The 22,951-nt window shown below is 40.3% G+C and overlaps 1 protein-coding gene and 1 non-coding gene across 4 annotated transcripts in view; one reads left to right on the top strand and one right to left on the bottom strand.

Annotated features, from left to right (window-relative positions):
- Positions 1 to 22,951, bottom strand: part of FBXW12 (F-box and WD repeat domain containing 12) — a 76,594-nt gene that overhangs the window by 52,206 nt on the left and 1,437 nt on the right. Inside the window, exon 2 of one of the 3 annotated variants that reach the window (XM_047848707.1) lies at positions 21,744 to 21,820. The exons of the other annotated variants lie outside the window; for them this stretch is intronic. The gene's annotated coding sequence lies outside the window, so the exon portion shown is untranslated. The remainder of the gene's footprint in view (positions 1 to 21,743; positions 21,821 to 22,951) is intronic. 3 annotated transcript variants of the gene reach the window in all.
- LOC125161448 (U6 spliceosomal RNA) lies at positions 9,051 to 9,157 on the top strand. Its single transcript, XR_007150635.1, has one exon. It is a non-coding gene; the product is annotated as a U6 spliceosomal RNA (small nuclear RNA).

Genomic DNA, 22,951 nt, shown 5'->3' with positions numbered 1-22,951 from the left:
GAAATAATAATCTTGGTCACAATAACAGATGTTGAGCTGGGCAGGTTTAGACTTTCTTGCATGCCTTGCTGCATAAATATCAAAATTTACACTAGAACCCATAAAACACTTGGTGAGGCAAACAACTTTGGCATCAGCCTCAATCACCGGTATAGACATCTGACAATCAGAATGCACAATCTGGGGAACTTAGACCATCATAGACTCATAGGATGCTAAAACCAAGAGATACTGGAGAAACGGCTTCCAGAGAATTCACACTGACTATATTTTTTGAAATATTTTCTTAGTAGTTAAAATGGGAATTAAAAGTAATTTACTATAATCTAGTTTGGATTGATACATTAATTATGAAAGTATTTTAAAAACTTTGCTCCTATATAGCCCCATGCTTATTCACCCTTCTTTGCATATTATTATCATGCAAATTATACTTCTATACATGTATGCCCATCAACATAGATTTGTAATTGTTGCTTTAGTTAGTTGTCTTTTAACTCAGGAGAAAAAAGTTTACAGAGAAAAAATACATTTATACTATCTTTTCTATTTTCCTATGTAGTTACCTTTATTGGTTCGCTTTGTTTCTTCACGTGGATTTGAGTTTCTGTCTAGTGTCCTTTCACTTCAGTCTAAAGTACTGTCTTTAGTATTTTGAAGCAACAGATTCTCCCAATTTTTGTTAATCTGGCAATGTTTTAATCTCTTCTTCCTTCCTTTCCTCCCTTTCCTTCCTTTCCTTCCTTCCTTCCTTCCTTCCTTCCTTCCTTCCTCCCTCCCTCCCTCCTTTCTTTCTTTCTCTCTCTCTCTTTCTTTCTTCTTTCTTTCAGAGAGAGAAAGAGAGTGTGAGCGAGGGAGAGGGGCAGAGGGAGAGAGAGAGATCTTAAGTAGGCTGCACACTCAGTGCAGAGCTTGACGTGGGGCTCAGTCTGACATGGCACCGTGACTTGAGCCAAAATCAAGAGTCAGACACACACCTTTATTTCTGAAGAGAATACTGTTTGCTGGTTATAGACTCAGTTGACAGTCACTTTCTTTCAGCACTTTATATCATCTTACTGTCTTCTGGCCATGGTTTCTGATGAGAAATCAGGTGTTAATCCTACAGAGGATCAGAGTATGTGATAATTCATTTCTCTACTGCCTCTTTCAAGATTCCCTCTTTGTCTCATCTTTCCACAGTTTGATAATGATTTGTCCATATGTGGATCTCTTTGAGTTTATCCTATTTTGAGTTTATTGAACTTTTTGGATGTGTATATTAATGCCTATTTATTTATTTATTTATTTTTAATGTTTTATTTATTTTTGAGGGAAAGAGACAGAGACAGAGCATGAGCATGAGCAGGGGAGGAGCAGAGAGAGAGGGAGACACAGAATCCGAAGCAGGCTCCAGGCTCCGAGCTGTCAGCACAGAGCCCGACGCGGGGCTTGAACTCACGAACCGTGAGATCATGACCTGAGCCGAAGTCGGACACTGAACCAACTGAGCCACCCAGGCACCCCCTATTAATGCCTTTTTAATCAAATTTTTAATCAAAGTTAGAAAGTTTCAGCCCTTATTTCTTCAAATGTTTTTTTTAATTTAATTTAATTTAATTTAATTTAATTTAATTTATTTTTAGTTTATTTACTTTTGAGAGAGAGGGGGGTGGGCAGGGAGAAAGAGAGAGGGAGAGAGAAGAATCCTAAGCAGCCTCTCAGTGGCAGAGCCCGATGCAGGGCTCAATGTCATGACTATGAGATCATGACCTGAGCTGAAATCAAGAGTCAGACACTTAAGAGGCACCTGAGTGGCTCAGTTGGTTAAGCATCTGACTTCAAATCAGGTTATGATCTCATGGTTCCTGAGTTCAAGCCCCGCGTTGGGCTCTGTGCTGACAGCTGACAGTTGGGCTCGAGCCTGGAGTCTGTTTCAGATTCTGTGTCTCCTCTCTCTGTGCCCCTTCCTCACTCTCTCTCTCTCTCTCTCTCTCAAAAATAAACATTAAAAAAAATTTTTTTTTTAAGAGTCAGATACTTAACTGAGCCATCCAGGTGCCCCTTCAAATATGTTTTCTGTCCTCTCCTCTCCTCTCTTTCTGGGACTCCAATATGTTGATACTCTTGTTGGAGGCCTCCATTTCTTTGTACCTCTGTTCATTTTTTTCCCCCAAATTTGACCTGGCTTTTTCTTTTACTTGCTATCTGAAGTATTTTGACCCACTCTGCTCATTTTTCATTACTTTTTCTTTCTTTTCCTCAGACTGGACAATATTAATTGACCTATCTTCAAGTTCACTTACTCTTCTGCCTGCTCAAGTCTGATGTTGATCCTCTTCAGTGAATTTTTCATTTCAGATAATTACATTTTTACACTTGACCTTAGCCAAAAGGCCAAGAAACGATCAGATAATTATATTTGTCACTTCAATAATTTCTATTTGGGTTGTTTATGAAATATATTTCTATTGCTTTATTGATATTCTCTATTTGACGAGACATTATTCTCATACTTTCCTTTAGTTCTTTGGACATAGTTTTCTTTAGTTCTTTAAATATATTTAAAATAACTAATTTAAAGGCCACCTAGGTGGCTCAGATCAAACCCTGCATGGGGCTGGCTGCTGTTGACACAGAGCCCACTTCCGATCCTCTGTCTCCTTCTCTCTCTGCCCATCCCCCGCTCATGCTTTCTCTCTCAAAAATAAATAAAACATTAAAAAAATAATCTAAAATCATTGTCTCATAAGTCTAATATCTGGGCTTCCTCAGTGACTGTTTCTATTGATTGCTTTTTATCCTGTGTATGGGCCATACTTCCTTGTTTCTTTGCATACATCACAATTTTTTGTGATTTTAAATAATATGTTGTGGCAACACTGGAAATCAGATTCTCTCCATTCTCCAAGGTTCGTTGCTATTGCTGTTTGTTGTTGCTGCTGCTATTTATTAGTTTAATGGTTTCTGGAATAATTCTGTGAAGTCTGCCTTCTTTGTCATGTATGGTCACTGACAAGTCCTACTCAATTATCTTAGTGGTCTCATAGGGATTAGACAAAATTTTCCTCAAATGGTTGGAACCAATAAATCTCCCAGTTTTTGCCAACAAAAACATTGTATGTGTTGAGGAATGTCTTCAACACTTAGCCTTCGCTTCCTGCTTTTGGAGAGCTTCAAGATTAGCCAGAGCTGAGAGCTTAAGGACTTCTCGGGTCTTTCCTGATCATGCACATAGCCCTACACATGTTCATGGTCCTCTAGATTCCCAGGAATTTCTTAGTGCTTTTCAAAACCTCCTATGGATATCTCATTCCTCCACCTTTACTTTTAAGCTTTTGGTTGGCTTATTGTTTTCCTCCAACTGCTATCCACCATAAGACAGCCATGATACTGAAACATTGCCTCTGATTGTTTTCAACAAATGCTCCCAGGGGAAAAGGCTGTTCACACTGGGGTATCTCTGAGTTAGGTCAAACAAAAACAGCTCTCCAAGTGGGTCTTCTAGAGAACCATCAGACAGGTCAAGGAATGACAATTCTTTGGTAATGGTACTCTGAAGGAGTTCCCAAACCATCTTGTCCCCTCTAGGTGCCGCCGGGCTGCTTGTTTTCACTATGATACAGAGCTGTTGTTTTTTAATACTACTATAGATCTGAGATCCCATTTCCATTTTTGCAAAGGAAAAAAAAGCCATTGGTACATAGACTTTGTAGATTGCTTTGGATATATGGACATTTTGACAATATTCAGTCTTCCAACCCATGAGCATGGGGGAGGCTTCCATTTATTAGGACATTTTCTTTCAGAAATGTTTTGTAGTTTGTGGTGTACAAGTCTTTCACCTACTGGGCTAAATTTATTCAGAGGTATTTTATTTTTTTGGATGCTATTGTAAATGGAATTGTTTTATTAATTTTATTTTCAGATTGTTCACTGATGCTGTATAGAAACACAACTGACTTTCATGTGTTGGTCTGTACCCTGAAACAATCTAATTATTAGCTTTAGTAGTTTTTATGTGAATTTTTTGGGATTTTCTACATGTAGAATCATGTCCTCTTCAAACAGAGATAGTTTTACTTCTTTCCAATTTGGATCACTCTACCTACCACAGCTTTATTGAGGTAAACTGACAAATAAAATTTTGGATGCCTTTAATTTCTCTTTCTTGCCTAAAGCTCTGGCTAGAACTTTTAGCATAATGTTGAATATCAGTGGTAAAAGTAGGTATCCTTGTCTTGTTCCTGATCTTAGAAAGAGATCTTTCAAGGGTACCTGGGTGGTTCAGTCGGTTAAGCATCTGACTTCATCTCAGGTCATGATCTTGCAGTTTGTGGGCTCGAGCCCCAATTCGGGCTCTGTGCTAACAGCTCAGAGCCTGGAACCTGCTTTGGATTCTGTGTCTCCCTCTCTCTCTCTGCCCCTCCCCCACTCATGCTCTGTCTCTCTCCCTCTCAAAAATAAACATTAAAATTTTTTTAATAAACATTAAAAAATTTTTTAAAAAATAATGAAAGAGACCTTCCAGTCTTTCACCATTGAGTATGATATTTGTTGTGGGGTTTTCATAAATGTTCTTTATCATGTTGAGGAAGTTCCCTTCTAGTCTTTCTTTTTCTGAGTGTTTTTATTATGAAAAAGTGTTGAATTTTGCCAAATACTATGAGGGTTTTGTTAAATGTCAATTGAGAAGAACAGGTCTTTTTTACCTCCTTCGTTCTATTAAGTGATGTTATTGCATAGGTATGGTTGATATTTTTAGGTTGAACCACACTGCACTCTTGGGATAAATCTTGCTTGGTCATAGTGTGTACTTCTTGTAATATGCTGTTGGATTCAGTTTACTAGTATTTAGTTGAGAATTTTTGCATTTATATTCATAATGGATATTGGCCTATAGTCTTTTTAATTTTTTTTTTGAATGTTTATTTTTGAGAGAGAGACAGAACATGAATGGGGAAGGGGCAGAGAGAGGGAGACATAGAATCCAGAGCAGGCTCCAGGCTCTGAGCTGTCAGCACAGAGCCCAACTTGGGGTTCAAACTCCCAAACTGTGAGATCATGACCTGAGCTGAAGTTGGACACTTAACCAACTGAGCCACCCAGGCACCCCTATAGTCTTGTTTGTGTGCGTGTGTGTGATGTCTTTATCTTTGCTATCATGGTAATTCTGGCTTCATAGAATGATTAGAAAGTATTTTTTCCTCTTCTATTATCTGGAAGAATTTGAAAAGAACTGGCATTCTCTCTTAAATGTTTGGTAGTATTCACTAATGAAGATATTTGGTCTTGAACTTTTCTTTGTTAAGAGGTTTTTTTCATTGCTGATTCAAGCTCTTTACTTGATATAGATCTTGAGATTTTTTCTTTCTTGAGTCAGTGTAGGTAATTTGTGTTTCTAGGAATTTGTCCATTTCATCCAGGCTATCTAATTTGTTGACACTTATTCATAGTATTCCTTAAAAATCATTTTTTATTTATGTAAGGTCAGTAATAATGCCTTAACTTTCATCAAATTCATACCTTAATTTTATTGTATATTCTCTTTATGATACCCTGTATTTCTACTTAAATATTCAAGATGATTTTGAATTTTCTATATTTGATTTAATGCTAAGTATGCTTTGTACATCCAGTATCTTTGACAAACAAACATCTATAACAACAGGTATTCTAAAATACTTGTTACAGGGGTGCCTGGCTGGCTCAGTCGGTGGAGCATGTGACTCTTAATCTTGGGGTTGTGAATTCAAGCCCTAAGTCGGGTATGGATATTACTTAAAAATAAAATCTTATTTTAGAATTTTTAAAAAATGTTTGTTTATTTTTGAGAGAGAGAAAGAAAAAGAATGAGCAGGGGGAGGGGCAGAGAGAGAGAGAATCCCAAGCAGGCTTTTGTGCTCTCAGTGCAGAGCCCAACACGGAGCTCGATCCCATGAACTGTGAGATCATGACCTGAACTGAAATCAAGAGTTGACGCTTAAACAACTGAGCCACCCAGGATCCCCAAAATTAAATCTTAAAAAAAAAAAGAAATAAAATAAAATATTTGTTACATAAGAATTCACTATAAGCAGAGTGTTTTTCCTTCTCAAATTTAGCTAAATATTATCAAATAAAATTTAGTCATAATGTATAATATGCCATAAAGTAAAAAATGATCATTTCAAAATATAATTCTTTCAGATATGAAGGGCTAAACATAACTAAACTGTATGATGGACCTTGTGTAAGTAAAGTCACTTTCATTCTTCACTTTTAGGAATAAATCAGATATACTGATATGTTGTAGAGAGTTTTAAATGTTTTGTTATAAAAACTGCCAAGCATAAAACTAGATACAACAGTAAATATCATATGCCTATTACATCAATCCAACCAAGTACAAAGTGTTTGCCACATTTCCTTCCTTTATAATTTCTTCTTTCTTTGCTTAGGTATATTAACACATGGCTTGGACATCATGTCATTTCACTCTCAGAAGTGTGGACATTTCCGTACATGCCCATAATTCTGTTATCACACCTAATTAGTTCCCTGTCATCTTCTAATATGTACTTCATGTTCAAATTTTCCCAGCCATCTCAAAAATAATACCTGCTGGGGAAATAAAAGTATTTTAGCCTAATAACTCAGTAGTAAAGAACATCCAGTCCATCCTTTCTGTTCCCTGTCATGCCCAATTTCTGGGATATTGACAAAAGACATTAATTGGAACATGAAAGGTTATTCTGCGACGAATGGACCAGGTCTTGCTTAGCTCTGGTCTAGATATTGTGTCTTTGACCTTAGAGTCATAAGGCCAAAGCAAGAACTCGGCTGATGCCATAGAGATCATTGTAGAATTATGAGGCACATAAATAAGACTGGAGAGGGGCCCCCAGGTGGCTTAGTCAGTTAAGCGTCCGACTCTTGGTTTCAGTTCAGGTCATGATCTCATGGTTCATGAGTTTGAGCCCTGCATCAGGCTCTGTGCTGATGGCCTAGAGCCTACTTGCAATTCTGTCTCCCTCTCTCTCTGTCCCTCCCCTGCTTGCTATCTATGTCTCTCAAAATAAATAAGAGAGACTCTTTAAAAAAAAGAGAGAGAGGGGCGCCTGGGTGGCGCAGTCGGTTAAGCGTCCGACTTCAGCCGGGTCACGATCTCGCGGTCCGTGAGTTCGAGCCCCGCGTCAGGCTCTGGGCTGATGGCTCAGAGCCTGGAGCATGTTTCCGATTCTGTGTCTCCCTCTCTCTCTGCCCCTCCCCCGTTCATGCTCTGTCTCTCTCTGTCCCAAAAATAAATAAACGTTGAAAAAAAAAATTTAAAAAAAAATAATAAAAAAAAGAGAGAAATAAAACTGAAGAAAATCATCTTGGAACAAAATATGAAGAAGGTTGAAGGTAAAACAGGTAAAATGATTACATGCTTTTGTAATAACTCTATGACAATATCTTTTAATATAATCTCAGTGACAAGTTGACAAGGCTCAACTGATGTATATAGACCACCATACATATTACTTGGGGAAGGCCTATAACCGAAAGTTCTCTAGTTCCACTAGAGAGAAATCATGGTGGCAGGTTTGGGGGCAGCCTGGGTGAGACTAGTCTAGAAATCAACTGGTACACTGTGGAAGGTGTCTTCATGGAGTTACATGCAATTTTCAGAATAAATCAGATATACATTTAGAAGTATGAGTAGATCTCAAAATACTGCACTGAGAGAAAAAGCAAGAGAAGGAATAATACAAGTAACACCATACCGTTATATAAACTAAAAATAACACAAACAATATATATTTTATCCAAACACATAAACAAAAAGAGATACACTGAACTCATTAAAATCATTGGCTATAGTGTGGGGAGAAAGAGAGGAAACAAATAAATGAATGAATAGTGGCCCCTCCCCACAGCCCTTTCCCAAAGCACAATGGAAACTGTTTTTGACAGGATCACCAAAAAAATAACAATATCCTTGACAGGAAGACCAACAATGATCACTGATTGATTGCCAACCATGTACCCTGCACTGTGTCACATGCTTTGCCTATATCTACTCCCCTGTGTTTCTACAACCCCTGCCATGAGGAAGGTATTGCTATTAGCTATGTTTCATAATGAAAAATGGAGAGGTCCACAGAGGGATGTGACTTGCCCAAGGATACACAGCTAGGAACGGGAAGGACCGAGTCCTGAACCTGGCTAGTCAGCCTCCAGACCCTGTTCTTTAACACCACTTTCTGTGCTGCCCATGGCACCCCATGTGCCTCTGACGTCAACTCTGCTCCACTCCAACTTCCTCCTCCTCTACCCTCCACCTTTCTGCCCCATGGCTCTCCTGGGGTCCAAAGACTCACATAGGCACCTGCATCCTTAGCTCTCCTCATCTCTTCCCACTTCCACTCTGTGCTTTTGTTCTCCAGTGAAATTAGAAGGTCTCTAGTCTGCCTTAATTCGCAGAATAATTGTTTAGCATTCCTCCTATAGGACTATGGGTGTAGTTATTAATGTGGTACCTTTTCTCTTCATTTTCCCAAATTTGATTTCTCTAAGCAGGTATTTCCTTTGCAGGAAAACTCCTGAACTTTACCATGAAGAATTACAGAACTTGCTGAATCACCAGATGATCACGGGGAACATAATGGCTGCCACTTCAAGTATTACTCCCTGTAGAAGAAAATGCTGGCACTGGAGGAAACCAATGGTTAGAGGATCAAACTCCTTGAGATTTTGCTTCTTCGATAAATGATTCTCAGTAGAAAATATGGCTGGCAAACACTTCTCTTGGTTAATAAGAATATGTTAAAAATATCAACTATTCTGTGTTCTCATCCCAAAACTACATGACTTATGCCTCGGGGTCCCTCTGTTCTTGTATAGATTGTGAGCAAATGACCACAGAAATCTAAACAAGGGGATAGATACCTCAAGGGCAGCTCTATTTATAACCTGAGGGCTCTCCGGTCATTACCAAGCTGAATATGTCATGTGAGTGATGTGGCTTTCAATACACCAGGATCTGGTTTGAGAAATTAACAACCATAACATAAAAGAGAGACTACTATTCAAAGAATACGTATTGAGTGCTCGCTTTGGCAGCACATAAACTAAAATTAGAACGATGCAGAGGAGATTAGCATGGCCCCTGTGCAAGGATGACACACAAATTCATGAAGCTTTCCATATTTTTTGGAAGCCAATTTGACAATAAATTATATTTTAAAAAATGAATAAATAAATAAATAAAACAAAAAAACAAAGAAAATATATTGAGCACAATACTTGGAGTAATGCCTGGCCACAGTAAGGTTTCTAAATAAATACTCTACAAGCACTAACTTCTCTATCTCACGATAAACTTAGGAAGTATACCCCCATTTTAATGACAAAGGAACCGAGGCTTAGAGAGTTTCACGTAATTCCACAGTGAAGATTCTACTAGAACAAACTGCATAGATCCTTATATAAAACATACAGTTAGGGTCCTAGGGAAACACATACACACACACACACACACACACACACACACACACACACGAGACTGAGAAAGGATGAGGAAATACATGCTTATGTTAATATATGTTTATTTCTTATGCTTTAATGCTTTTGCACTTTCCTAAAATTATAAACTGAAGACTAATGATATCACTCAGGACTAAGGACATTTACTCAACATAATCTAGAAGTTACAGTTATTTGCTCCAATTTCTTCTCACTTCTTAGGACACAGCATAACAAGAATGAAAAGAATAGAGTGAGAGTCTTATCAGAAGTTCTTAAATGAACCCCAGGCAGCATGCATTAATAAATTAAAAGGCCTCCCAAACTCAGAAATTCTAATGCAAAACCAGAATTAGGAACCATCTGACTCAATGATCTTCTTGAGGTCCCATGCAACACAGAGATCCTACAATTCTAAAGAGAAAATTATTTATATCTGATGGCACTATTTGCTCAGTGTGGATATGTCTTTTCTTCATATATGAGAGACTGAAAGTGTCTATAGAAATAAAAGAGGTGGACAGAGATTTAATATGAGGGTGAAATTGTTTAAGGGGGAAAGAGGAGATGAGAAGAAGAGACAAAGTGGAAACCTCCACTGAACTCATGCTGGTGGGTTCAAATCTGCTCCAACATGACCTGCACACATACATAAAATGTCATTTGTATGATGATAACACCACAAAGGAAGAGGTAGATGGAGCTATATAGGAGCAATATTGAGCATTAAAATTAAGATGGAATTAACATGAACTAGATTGTTATAAGTTAAGATATTAATTGGGGCGCCTGGGTGGCTCAGTCAGTTAAGCGTCCGACTTCAGCTCAGGTCATGATCTCATGGTCCGTGAGTTCGAGCCCCGCACCGGGCTCTGTGCTGACAGCTCAGAGCCTGGAGCCTGCTTCGGATTCTGTATCTCCCTCTCTCTCTGACCCTCCCCCATTCATGCTCTGTCTCTCTCTGTCTCAAAAATAAATAAACATTAAAAAAAAAATTTAAAAAAAAAGATGTTAATTGCAATCCCTAAGGCAATCACTAAGGAACTAACTAAAAAAATATAGTAAAAGAAATGACAAGGGAATGAAAATAGTACACTCAAAAATATTTAACATACAAGAAAAATCAATAATGGAAGAATAGAAGAACAAAAAAGACAAGACAGATAGAAAACAAATAACAAAATGGCACAGGACAATCCTACCTTATCCACAGCTATGTGAACATTAACATCAAAAAGAGATTGGCAGAATGAATAAAAACACAATCCAATTAGATGCTGTCCACAAGAGATACATTTTTAATTTTTTTTTAACGTTTATTTTTGAGAGAGAGAGAGAGAGACACACACACAACAAAGTAGGGGAGGGGCAGAGAGAAAGGGAGACACAGAATTCGAAGCATGCTCCAGGCTCTCAGCTGTCAGCACAGAGCCTAACGCAGGGTTGAACTCATGAACTGTGAGATCGTGACCTGACTCTTAACCGACTGACCCACCCCGGTGCCCCAAGAGATACATTTTGGATTCTAAGACACAAATAGGTTGAAAATAAAGGATGAAAAAAGATGAGCCATGCAAACAGTAACAAAAAGAAACCTGGAGTGGCTATACTACTAGCAAACAAAACAGAATTTAGACAAAAACTGTTACCAGAGACAAAGGATTTAAAAAAATTTTTTTTTCTTTTTTAATTTGAGAGACAGCGCTCGTGCAAGTGGGAGATGGGTAGAGGGAGAGGGAGAGAGAGAATATTAAGTAGGCTCCATGCCCAGCATAGGGCCAGACGTGGGGCTCAATCTGACAACACTGGGATTGTGACCTGAGCCAAAATCAAGAGTCAGATGCTTAATCGACTGAGGCACTCAGGCGCCCCCCCCACCCAGGATATTTTATAATGATCAAAGAATCAAACCATCAAGAGGGCATATAAATATAAAAATTTTTGCAACTAAAAATAGAGCCCCCAAAATTCATGAAGCCAATTAGAGAGAAACAGACAATTCCACAATAACAGCTGGAGATTTTGGGGCACCTGGGTGGCTCAGTCAGTTAGGTGTCCGATTTTGGCTCAGGTCGTGATCTCACCGCTTGTGAGTTCAAGTCCCGCGTTGGGGTCTGTGCTGAAGGCTCAGAGCCCGGAGCCTGTTTAGGATTCTGTGTCTCCCTCGCTCTCTGCCCCTCCCCCGCTCACACTCTGTCTCTGTCTCTCAAAAATAAGCATTTAAATAAATAAATAAATAAATAAATAAATAAATAAATAAATAAATTTTAAAGCGCATACCAGCCAATGCAGCAATACTTCCAAAGCTGTAAAACACTGCAAAAATCTTTTAAAAAATAAAAATAATAATAATAGCTGGAGATTTCAACATCCCCTTTTCAATCCTGGATAGAGCAACTAAGCAGAAGATCAAAAGTAAAGTAGAAGACTTGAATAACTATAACTATACAGACATCACAGACCCCACTAGACATCTACAGAACACTTCATACAACAATAGCAGAATTACACATATTTCTCAAGTGCACGTGAAATATTCTCCAGGATAGACTATATCCCGGACCATTAAAAATGTCCAATAAATTTAAAAGGATTGAAATCATACAAAGTATGTTTTCTGATCACAATGGACTAAAATTAGAAATCAATAGAAGGAAATACCTAAGAAATAGCTAACAAAATTATTGGCAAATACCTAACAAACCTATGTATACATTTTCCTTCCAAGCCAGTAATCTCACTCCTCTAAGAATCTACCACTCTGAAGAGACACCTCTGTACAAAAATATATATGTGTGAGGTGCCTGGGTGGCTCAGTTGGTTGAGCGTCCAGCTTTGGCTCAGGTCATGATCTCATGGTTTGAGTTTGAGCTCCACGTCGGGCTCTGTGCTGACAGATCAGAGTCTGGAGCTGCTTCGGATTCTGTGTCTCCCTCTCTCTCTGCCCCTCTCCTACTCCTCTGTCTCTCAAAAATAAATAAATGTTAACGATTAAAAAAAAAAGTGTGTGTGTGTGTGTGTGTGTGTGTGTGTGTGTGTGTGTGTGTGTAGTTATTCACTGCAGCATTGTTATTGCAAATTACTGAAAACAATCTAAATGTCCATGTATAGGAGAGTGGTTAAATACACTATAGTACATCACACAATAAACAACAAGGCGGCTGTAAAGTGAATTAGAAAGATATCTATGAGCTGATATGCAGTGTTTTCCAGGGCATTCTGTAAGTGGAGAAAGCAAAATGCCAAAGAGTATCTACACTACACTACACTTGTGTAAGAAAGAAGGGGATAAAATGAAATACATCTGTATCTGCTCATTTGTGCAAAGGGAATACAGAGAGGGTAAACTAGAAACAAACAAAAAAAAAGGTTGGTTACCTGTAGGGAGTAGGTGGGGAAATGACGGAAAGAAATGGGGAATGGGAACAAGACAGTAGGAATGAGGGGGCAGTAGCACTTCTCTGAGTGTATCTTTTTTGGTACAGTTCTCTTAAAACCACAGTTATGGTTCACATACTCAAAAATAAACAATTAAACCCAACCAGGATGTGGGGAACTCAAAATGGAATACAAACACTAACCACTGCACTATCTGTGCAAATATTTGTTAATATTTCTGTATATTTCCCACACTGAAGGGATAGGGAAGAAGACAACCAACCTAAGTAACTTTGTAGATCAGTATTTTGACTGGCTACTGTAAGGCTAAAGACAACAAGAATTCTACATAAACGCTGCATTCCAGTTGGTAACTGGTGAGGGAGAAGATGCCAGATTTCGTGGGGGACAGAACAGATTTGAGATGAGGATTGCATTTGAAGAGTAGATGTGCTGTAGGCAATTGGGAGTGGCTGGAGCTCCAAAGAATGTCAGGGAGAGCCCTCCACCCTCACCTAATAGATTGGTCTTTACTTCTACCTTAAGAAATGACTCCTCTGGAGGCTTCATTCAAGAGAAATGGAACTCTAATCCAAACAGCAGTAGAGGACAACTCACTTCTTTTGCCTGGAGATGTTTTGTTTTACTTAGCAATTTGTAGAGTCATATTTATTAGCCAGTCGGTAGGAGACATTTATTTATCGTAGCTGCCAACAAGCTGTAGTTGTTTAGACTACAGTCTACAGTTCATTCTTGGTCTTTTATGACATTTATTTACTTAAGTGACATAGCCTTTCCTTTATGGCTTTTAGACCATATCTTCTTGGGAAAGTCTCCTCACCATGAAGGATATAAACATATTTTCCTAAATTTCATTCCAACATTTTCATCATTTTACCCATTTAAAGCCAGGCAGAATTTAGCATGTATTTGGTTGGAGTTAGTCTGTTTCCTTCCAGATGGATCCTCAACCTTATTGAACATTAACCTTTTCTGTGGAATGCCATTGACTTTTATGTATACCTGTACTTCACTATTTGATGAAAGTGGATTTATAAAAAATTATTTTTGTAAGACAAGTCTATACCCAACCATTCTTTTTTTAAAAAATGGAGCACCTGGGTGGTTCAGTTGGTTGAGCATCCAACTTCAGCCCAGGTTATGATCTCAACAGTTCGTGAGCTGGAGCCCCAGATCCTCTGCCCTCCCACCCCCCTTCTCTGATCCTCTCCCGCTCACTCATACTCTCTCTCTCAAAAATAAATAAACATAAAAAAATAAAAATAATTTTTAGGGGTGCCTAGGTGGCTCAGTCGGTTGAGCATCCAACTTCGGTTCAGGTCATGATCTCACGAGTTAATGAGTTTGAACCCTGCATGGGTCTCACTGCTGTCAGTGCAGAGCCTGCTTTGGATCTTCTGTTCCCCCCCTCTCAGTCCCTCCCCTGATCATCCTCTCTCTCTCAAAAATAAACATTTGTAAAAGAATAAAAATATTTTTTTTACTGGTTTTAAAATATTTATTCTTCTGCATACAAGACCTTCATTCTAAAAGCTTTGCCCATGACTGATGTAATCCTATTCCAACGCCACAATTTAAATTATTGTAGCTTTATATTTAATATCTAAGCGTTACCTCATTACTACTATTTCTTAACATTTTCTTGCCTGTTTTTTTTCTGTCAAGTCATCTTTAAGAATATTTTTTGGGGGTGCCTGGATGGCTCAGTTGGTTAAATGTCCAACTCGTAATTTCAGCTCAGGTCAGTATATCATGGTCAGGAGCCCACTGGGCTCTGTGCTGTCAGCACGGAACCTGCTTGGGATTCTCTCTCTCAAAATAAATAAAATATTTTTTAAAAAAGAATATTTTCTTAAATATTCCCCAATCTCATTTGGAATATTGATTATAATTGCCTGGATGGTGCTTGAAATGCTCTGTATCTTGATCTGGGTGATGGTTACTCACACATACATATATATATTTAAATTTATTTTATTTTACATTTACTTTTGAGAAACAGAGTGAGACAAAGCGTGAGCAGGGGAGGGGCAGAGAGAGAAAGAGACACAGAATCCGAATCAGGCTCCAGGCTCTGAGCAAGCAGTCAGCACAGAGCCTGACGCGGGGCTCGAACCCACAAACTGTGAGATCATGACCTGAGCCGAAGTCAGACGCTCAACCGACTGAGCCATCCAGGCGCCCTTACATATATATATTTAAAAGCTGCATACTTAAGATTTGTTCACTTTGCTGTATGCATAACTGCATAAAAATTTTAAAATAAACATATTTTTGATACTTTTTTCATTTTGAGAAATCTCTGCTCTTATTTTTAACTCTGCCTTTTAAATAAATTTTGTGTTTAGTTTGCTTATTTTTTATAACTTGTAGAGATGGAGGCTTTGATTTTTCAGCTTTCTTCTCAAATATATGTATTTTAGGTTTTAGCAGTGTCCTTCAATTTAAAGCAAATTACGCCTAAGTACAATGTACATACAGAATTCACATAACCATAAGCAAGATGAAGCACCTCCTCAGTACTGTTCTTAGTAAATGTTTTCTATTACTATTGTTACTTGTCCTTTGTCTCTTATGTATGGGCACCCTAGTGGTGGGGAAGGGGTTGGAAATGGGAGAAAGGGGAGGCTTCTGGGATTCCATCTTTATTAGAGCATGGATTTTTTTTTTTTTTTCTTTTTGTCTTCTCACAGGGTTCCCATGGGGAAAATTTGTGCCTGTTTCTTGAAGTTTAGTTCATGTCAGGGTCTGGAATTTAGGGAAAGAGCTGGTTTATATAGGGTTCCTGTCTTTTGTCCAGCTGGGTTGTTAGCTGGTTTCTGGGAGTCTCCCTGGAGTCCTGATGATTGTTCCAGGGAAACTGGGGGAATGGTAATGCTATCTATGGCTCTTATCTCCTGGATCATGGTGGTCATTACATTGCTGTTTCTTTTGCTGTGTGTCCTAGACCAAGGGCTTTACTGAGCCATCTGTGTCTGAGAGTTTTGCAACTTACTAAGGACAGTTGTCTTCCATCATGGGTCTAGGATGACCAGCTGACCTGCTGTGTTGGGACGGAGGTATGGTCAGAATGACTGGGGCTTTCACTGTCCATCTTCTGAGATTTGAAGTTTTGTTCAGACTTGCTGGCAGGCTACCACATCCTGTATTTAGGGAAGTTTTCCTGGCTTCCCCACATACACCCCCCCCCCCCCCCCCAACTTTCTAGGAGTCTTATTGCTTCATATTCTGTGCCTGGTCAATTAACTTGCTGACACTCATTCACTATGTGCTTTACCCTATGCAGTTTGAGTTGCTGCAATTCCCCTTGTCTGTGGCTCATGGTAGGATGAAATACTTTTGATTTGTGTTGTCAGGGTTGGTTGTCTGGGGACCCTGGAGATTAGCGATTTATGGGTGAGGGTTTAGAGGTCAGAATCTATGAGTCAGGATTTAGGGATTAAAGGTTGAGATTAGGGCGGGATTAGGAGGTTAGAAGACAAATGTCAGGGCCTCAGGATCTAGAACCAGGTCTAAGGTTAAAGTCTGAGAAGTTCAGGGACTAGGGCTTGGGTTACAGTTGGAAAGTAGTGTCAAAGGAGTTAAGGTTAGAGGGGGACTGGGGGTGGATTAGATGTTAGGGCTGTGGCAAAGGCCTAACGTTTAGGACCTGAGTTTAAGGACCAAAGGTTACAAGGTCAGTGTCAGAAGAGAATGAGTCAGGGTCAGGGTCAGGGTCAGAAGAGCTAGGGTTAGATTACAAGAGTCAAATCACTGTCAGTGATGGGGCTAGAGGTCAGGATAAAGGATTTAGAATCACGGTTAGGTGCTAGGGTTGGGATTCGTTGGGGTTAGGGAAGCAGGGTGAGGGTCACTTCCTCTTTTTCCTTGCTGTGGGCAGATTCTCCAGTCAGAAGGAAGGCATTAGGTTCTATGGTCACATAAGCCCTAAGCCCCAGGGGATAGATGTCAAGGTTTCATGCTAACTATTCCATTGCATCCCACTTGATCATGGGAACACTGGGCCCTGAGGCTCAAGGGGTCAGTAGGAGAGAGATGCCGAACTCTGTCTCCTGCGGGCACTTCCTCATATCTGAAAGTCAGACTCTAGAGTCCCCTTTACTTGGCTCAGGGGATCACCTTTCCTCCTCCAAAGCAATCTGGACACACACACTTTCACACAGAAGTATCTACACATGCAGGGAGGACACACAAGGATTAGAGGGCTCCTAGCCAGATTTTCCTCTCTTTAATAAACCCAGAAGAAAGGCTGGGCTAGAGCAACAAAGATAGGTACAAGTCCGGAGGGAAAACAGAGAAGGGTTATGAGAAAGAGAATGCTGGGAGAGGGTGTTACTTTAGATCGTGAAATCTGGCCAGGCCTCTGCGGAGGACACAATGCTGAGTGAACCAAGCAAATATTGGGTAAAAGAGTGTTCAGGCAGAGTGAGAACCTCCTGTGGTGGTCTTGAGGTGGCAACAAGGCAGTGGAATGATAAGCATGAAGGGAGAGTGGATTGTGAAGGAATATTGGTCAGCAAAAGCCAAGTCACGTGGTGCTTTAAGGGCCATGGCAAGGAGTTTGGCTCTTGTTCTTAGTAGAGCAGCAAAAAATGGCAGTGCTTCAGGCAGGAGAGTGATGGGACCAGTTTCATGCATGAAAAAGATCTGAGGGCGCCTGACTGGCTGGCAGTGGAGTGTGCAATTCTTGACCTCAGGGTTGTGAGTTCAAGCCTCACGTAGGGTATAGAGATTAAAAATGTGTTTTTGAAAAAATAAAAAGATCAATCTGACGGCTATATGAGAAACAAGCCACAGAAGGGTAGGGATAGACAGTACACGAAGAGAGGAAGCTGCCTTGGGCTAGGAGATGGCCAGAGGTGATCAGGTGTAACCTACAGCTTAAGGTTAAAGAGACAGGTTTGCTGAGGGACTGTTGAGGGGAGGCAAAAAAAAAAAAAAAAAAAAAAAAAAGAAAAGAAACTAAGAATCATGCCTGAGTTTTTGGAAAATTGGATGGCTGGCAGGAGTGGATCTCAGAGGATCGAAAGTTCTGTTTGTAGCATTTACAGCAAAAGAAAAAATACACGTCATATAAAAAGTGAATGTGAAGGTATTTAAGTGTATTTAAAAAAATTTTTTTTTTTTAACGTTTATTTATTTTTGAGACAGAGAGAGACAGAGCATGAACGGGGGAGGGTCAGAGAGAGAGGGAGACACAGAATCGGAAACAGGCTCCAGGCTCTGAGCCATCAGCCCAGAGCCCGACGCAGGGCTTGAACTCACAGACCGTGAGATCATGACCTGAGCCGAAGTCGGCCGCTCAACCGACTGAGCCACCCAGGAGCCCCTAAGTGTATTTTTTTAATGGAAAATTTTTGTTTTGGCAGTTTGTTTTTTTTTAACGTTTATTTATTTTTGAGACAAAGAGAGACAGAGCATGAACAGGGAAGGGGCAGAGAGAGAGGGAGACACAGAATCTGAAGCAGGCTCCAGGCTCCGAGCCATCAGCCCAGAGCCCGACGCAGGGCTCGAACTCACAGACCGCGAGACCGTGACCTGAGTTAAAGTCGGACGCTTAACCAACTGAGCCACCCAGGCGCCCCTGTTTTGGCAGTTTTGAGCAGAGATAGTGATTCAAAGTTAGACAGAAACTTCTATCAACATTTTTTGTTCTCTAAAGTAAATGTTCTCTCAGTTACGATCCACTGGGTTTGTGAATATTGTAAACTTGACTAAACTAATCCTTGGGACTCATTCTCTTGATTAAACAGGCCAGTGAATAAACTGGATATGAAATGGGCTCCAAATATTTTAAACAGTATCCAGGATTCTCTTGCTTTTTGGCATTCTCTGCTGCCTAATATTCAGGGGTCTAAATACTGCTATACAGCCATTGCCCCCCAAACAACATTCAAGTCATGTTGCTACCTTGGAAGGAGACCAAAGCTCTCAGGGCCAATCTGGATTAGAGCTGAGTCTGGTTAAAAGGGAGAAGCTCAGAGATTCTGACAAGGGAAACAGCACACACCTGGCCTGAAGACGATACTGCTTACAAAGGACACTGATAGATATTATTTATGCAGAGACAGCCTGACACAGACACCTCTTCTGAACTCCTGAGGTCTTCTGGAGAACCCGTAAGCAAGTGAAGTTGTGTTATTTTGTAATCCATCCAGTTGCCTCAGGGAAGAACACTGGCTTCTTTGTTGGCTGCCAGCTGGTCAGCAGTTTACCCACAGGAAACAAAAGCCACAATTTTGACACAATCTGCAGTTTTTCCTTCTCTCTGTACCCTTTCTCTTACATAAATCCTGTTTTTGCCTTTGCCAGATTAAATCAATCACTGTTTTCCTTTATATACAAGGGTTTTTTTAATGTTTATTTAAGTAATCTCTACACCCAGCATGTGCTTCAAACTCACAACCTTGAGATCAAGAGTTGCCTGCTTTTGGGGCACCTGGGTGGTTCAGTTGGCTAAGCATCCGACTTTGGTTCAGGTCATGATCTCACCGTTTGTTGGTTCGAGCCCCATGTCGGGCTCTGTGCTGACAGCTCGGAGCCTGGAGCCTGGTTCGGATTCTGTGTCCCTTCTCTCTCTGCCCCTCCCTCCACTTGCACTCTCTCTCTCAAAAATGAATTAAATGTTAAAAAGTTAGAAAAAAAAAAAAAAGAGTTGCCTGCTTTTCCAACAGAGCCAGCCAGTCACCCCCTTTATATACATACATAAAGTCTGAAAAAACTTAAGTCTGAGACAGAAAGCGAGCAGGGGAGGGGCAGAGAGGGAGGGAGAGAGAATCCCAAGCAGGCTCTGCACCCATGGGGTTCGAACCCATGAACTGTGAGATCATGACCTGAGCCAAAAGCCAGAGATGGACACTTATCCAACTGAGGCAACCAGGTGCCCCAATATACATAAAGTTTTTATACTATTCTTTGACAAAGGAAGGTCTTTGACCTTACCTTCTCTCTGCATTCTTTCCCATGATCAGTTCCTCACTGACAGATTTCCAACTATCACCACTTTGATAACTCCCACCGAACTTGATCCAACCACCACCAAGCTACTTCTGCTTGAATGTCTTACCATCACTCCAAACTCACCACATCCCAAATGAATGCATTCTCTTCTTTAAGTCAACCTCTTAACCATTTCCCAAACACACATGTTGAAACCAGAGTTATTTTTTCAGTTCTTGGACTGACTCCTTGAGTCCATGGGGAAGGATTTCTTCTAAACACTCCTGGCCTCTTGCCACACCTCTCCTCTCCTGGCTGAATCTTCTTGGCCTCTTCTTCCTTTCCTTCTTTTGGGAACCCCCTGCCCACAGGTTCTGCTGCTCTGTGTTGTAAGTTTTACAGGAACAGGCTCTGCCCTTTGGCAGGGCTGAAGGATGTCGTATTCAAAGGAATGTTAGGATCTGATGATGTGGCAAAGAACATAAGACAAAGGAGATCTAGTGAAGACTGTGGGGAGCGAAACATCACATACAAGTTGAGGCCCTGATGGGACTAGCACTTGAGGCATTTCAAACACTTTTCAAGTTGGCCATGTTGAACGCCGGGTACTTTGTTCATAGGCAAGTGTTTTATTTATTTATTTATTTAATGTGTATTGATTGATTGATTGATTGATTGAGAGAGAGAGAGAGACAGAGACAGAGCAAGCACAAGTCGGGGAGGGTCAAAGAGAGAGAATCCCAAGCAGGCTCCACACTGTCAGCACAGAGCCAGACACAGGGCTCAAACTCACAAACCATGAGATCATGACCTGAGCCGAAATCAAGAGCTGGGACACTTAACCAACTGAGCCACCCAGGGGCCCTATAAACCTGATTTTATAGACAAGCAGGGATGAATGAATACCTTAATGAAATGCCAGTCACATGGTTCAGCAAAGGCACTGTCCTTGTGCAAGCACTATGGTTTATGAATATAAGAGCTAAGGTGTGGGTACTGACCTTGGCCTTAGCACAGACCTACTGCTTTCCCTTATGGGACATCCGCAAAGCCTAAGCAGCAGAAAAGACACTAGCAAGCAGGCCCTGCTGAGGCATAGATTTGACTACAGGAAGTCTTTCCCTACACACACCTTTTAGATATTGGGGCAAAACAAGTATTTGGTCCTTTACTGTTTTTTAGCTAGTTTGACAGGCCAGCTTTCCTTAGCTAAGGAACACAAACATGTGTAAGCTCCAAACTTTACTGGTAGTCCCAGCCCAGCAGGCAACACGAAAAGGCTGTCCCCAGTTGCATCTGAGCTAGACTCAAGGCCAAAGGACAAAACCAGAACAACTCATGTGGTGTTTTTCTACTTGGTTTAAGGGTCACTCCCCACTTGCTGGCCTGTATGTCAATAATTCTGGTTATGGTTTTATAGTTCTGACACTTACAATGCAGCTTCAATCTTAAAAAGGTGGTGGATTTTATTTATAACAAAAATGCCCTTATTGGAAATAAAATATGTCATCTTTCTAGACTTGAAGCAGAAAAAACACTCAATGAAATTACCGTAGCCACAAAGGTTAAGAAGGAAATGAGAAAAGCCTGCACCTGAAACACTGTCTTAAGAAATCACATATGCTCAGGAAGTCCAGAAAGAAACAGAACTTTGGAAACCTGCTACATCAGATTAGAAGCAGTACAAGAATGAAAACAAAAGAAAAGAGAGATTTTCTTAAAAGAAAGTTCCTATCTTGGGAAACAACTGAGAGATAAATCTCTAGGGCACAGCCCTGCAAGCTCATTCCTTCTCCACTCTCTGTAGCCTAGCAAGGAGCTGGCTTTCTCTCCAACAATAAAATGTGAGAAATTCACTGAGCCTTCTGGAAAGGAGTAGGGGAACCTAGAAAAAAAATGCCAAAAGAGAAGCATCTGAAAGAAATGCTACTCCCCACCTGACACATCCAGAAGTTGAAGACAGTATCTTGAAGAGCAGAGGTCTCAATTCTCACTGGGTCCGTGAGGCAGCAAACTTTAGAAAAATAGCAGCTTTAAGTTAAAAAAAAAAAAAAAACAAAAAAAAAAAAACCCAACAGGAAGAAAGAAACCACCAAGAGTGATTTTCAACTGAAACTCATGGGGTAAAGGACCACCTTCCTGCCCCTCAATCCACAGGAGGCAAGTGTCCTGACCAACTCCACAGCAGAAGGCAGTGGCCACACAGGACTGCTCACAGCAGGGCTGGGTATGCCTGTCATAAGAGCCCACCCTCAATGCAGCCTGGGGATGCCAGAAACACAGAACCCAAAGGAGAAATGGTATTAAGAAACTTGAATGTGCTGGATAAAAAAGAAAGGCATCTCAAAGACCTGGTTGGGGCTGCCACACCATCTTAAATATGTTGATGATGAAGGCCACATCACCTTAAATGCCACTAGGTAGACAAGACACAGGTAGATGTGCCCAGGATACAATGAACACGGGCCACAGTTAACCTCATAATGGCTGATTCTCCCAACTGAGTTTAGACTCAGAAGTTGGAGACTGAATAACTGGTACACAATTAATGGAGTCCCAGGGAAACTGAATCAAGACCTTTTCAGCCCATTTACCTTCCTTCACATATCACTGAGTATCAAGATCTTTTGGCAGGTTTCTAGGGACAAAATCTGTTATGAGCTGGAGAGTGGTCTTTTCTAAATTTAAATTTGGCAGATGTGGCACAATACTGTGATAATTTTGTACGTCCTGTTAACGATTTAGATTCTTTTTGTTGTTGCTTTAAAACTTTTAAGAGACCTGGCATTGAACTTTGGCAGCACAGAATTAGAAGGCAGGAGAATTTGGTTCTCACACTGTTATGTTCTCCAACAGCTCCATCAGTATTAAATAAGTGGGCAGTTGGTCTCCACCTGCCTACCATACTCCGTTTCTGTTGATTCTGAGCCCAAATTCAGAAAGAGTGTTATTTATTGGGTCTCCTCCTAAAATCACACCTGCCCTTACTTTCATCATGTAGGCTTATTGCTGAGGATAGTCAAAGCAACTATAAGATATGAACTAAATAAAGCCTTCTCCTGTGCATGTGTGTGGTGTGTGTAGGACAGAAGACAGAAAGGTGAACTAATGGCCATGGTCTAAAAATCAGCCAAGTCCCTATAGT

The sequence above is a fragment of the Prionailurus viverrinus genome, chromosome A2, assembly GCF_022837055.1.
Source record: "Prionailurus viverrinus isolate Anna chromosome A2, UM_Priviv_1.0, whole genome shotgun sequence".
Lineage (NCBI taxonomy): Eukaryota > Metazoa > Chordata > Mammalia > Carnivora > Felidae > Prionailurus > Prionailurus viverrinus.
This window is presented reverse-complemented; position numbering and strand designations above follow the sequence as displayed.